Source organism: Juglans regia, chromosome 8 (genome assembly GCF_001411555.2).
Source record: "Juglans regia cultivar Chandler chromosome 8, Walnut 2.0, whole genome shotgun sequence".
NCBI lineage: Eukaryota > Viridiplantae > Streptophyta > Magnoliopsida > Fagales > Juglandaceae > Juglans > Juglans regia.
In genome coordinates, this window is record NC_049908.1 from 29,236,451 (window position 1) to 29,238,561 (window position 2,111).

The following is a 2,111-nucleotide window of genomic DNA, read 5'->3' on the forward strand; positions in this document are numbered from 1 at the left end:
GAAACATATGCCTTTAACATTGGTTATGGTGACATTATGAAACAGATTTTTTCACCAGGCTCGTCTAAACAAATTTTTCGCTTCCATTTTGGAGTCTAGAATACTGCACAAATTAATTATAGTACTGTTAAGAAAGAAACTTTATCTATAGTACTATGTATTTCTAAGTTTCAAAATGACTTATTAAATCAAAAACTCTTATTACGTATTAATTGTAAAAGTGTTAAATATGTTTTAGAAATCGATATTGAAAATATTGTTTCTAAGCATATTTTTGCCAGATGACAACCTATTTTAATTATATTTGATTTTGATATTGAATATATTAAAAGATCTAAAAATTATTTTTCTGATTTTCTTATTTGTGAATTCTTGCAGCAACTATGAGTAAGAAAAAAGACAAGGGAAAAAAGATTGTCACCCCTCCCCAATTCCTAATATTAAGCTTATTAAAAATAGTTTGCTACTCCATTAGATATTGCTAATAGGTTTACTATTCTTGGTAAAATTCCTACTTTTAACCCTGCTTCATTTTCATATGTTGTTAGTACACCTTATGATCCTTTTGTTAAGCTCATTGCCTCCACCCAATATTACCTTGCTTCAAAAACTGAATATGCTAAAAAGCTTTTATGTCTAGAATATGTTTTACGTTGAACCAAATAGGTCTATGTATATCCTTTTAAAACTGTTTCTAGTTATTTTCCCCTAGTTTTCGCTAGATTCCTGAGAATCCTGCTAAAAACCTTCAATATTACTCTGCTATCTTGTTCCAAACATAATTTATTATTACTAAACCCATTTATGATAAAATTGAGAAAACCAAACTGATTTATCATAGTGCCTACATCTTGAATATAGTTATTAAATAAAAAAGGGGAACCCATCCCTATATTTCAAAAAAACTTTCTCATTCTGATATTGTTTATTGTTACTATGATTACATCGATGATTGATTCAGATTCATGTTATTCCAAACCGGCCTAGAGATAACACACTCTTGGTTTCTTAATTTTGATAAGAAATTCAAGACTGATTTCCCTCTTTGGTTCCTGAAATGGTAGCACCTTTGGCCTATTCCTAAAGTCTTTCCTGAAAAACTTCAAAAGACCATTAAGTGTTTTGTTACTGTTTTCAAAATGGATCAACATAATCAGAAATTCTCATACTTTCTCCATTTTTGCAAGAAATACAAGGTTTGTTGGATCTTAAAATGGAGTTAAGAACGGAATTAACATATATTGGTCCGTTATTGGTTCATCAAGTGGTGGGACAGATATCCATACACACAGGATGTCATTGATAATGTTCCAGAGATTTTCCTTAAACTGCTCCAGATCTAAAAAGCATTGACCAATTCCCTGCTGTCAAAATATTAACCTTTCCTAAATACCCAATTACTCAGGCCACTACTTCTACTAAATAGATTGCTAGACCAGCTACTTCCACCAAATCTGATAAATCCCAAAAATCTTCTGGATCCAAGGAGAAGATCCTGCTCTAAAGATTGAAGAAAAATTATTTGATTTATTTGTTAAAAAAGTTCTTACAGTACGATGATAATTCTGATACTAAGTTTGAAGCATATTTTGAAACTTCAGTTATTGATCCCTACAATAACATATTTGGACTTGATTAAGAAAACACCCTAAGATTATCTGATGACTTATCCGTCAATAACTGAAGGAAGCATCACCAAAAGACTACCACCTCTGGAAAGATGTTGATTTGTTTGATGCTACTTACCCTCCCGTAAATGCCGCTTAATGGGTCAATAATTGTTACGAAGGATGGGTAACGGGGGCCCTATATAAAGGTTGACCTAGGAGGTCAAGGCAATGCAAAATACAACTCTAATGAGTTTAAGTTCTTTTTGTATTTATAAATTTAAATTTATAATTTAAATTATATTATAATTTGGGTCCAAAATTTTTTTTTAGACCAAAAAATAATTTTTAGACCAAATTGTTCTTGTGGCTTGGACAGGCGAGGCGAGGTGCAGTTTCGATCCCACCCCCCGGCACAGGGGTAGGGGCAGGGTTGAAAACCCTTACCCCGCATGGTGCAGGGTGGGGTTAGGGAAGGGTCCACCTAGCCCTGCACCACGAGGG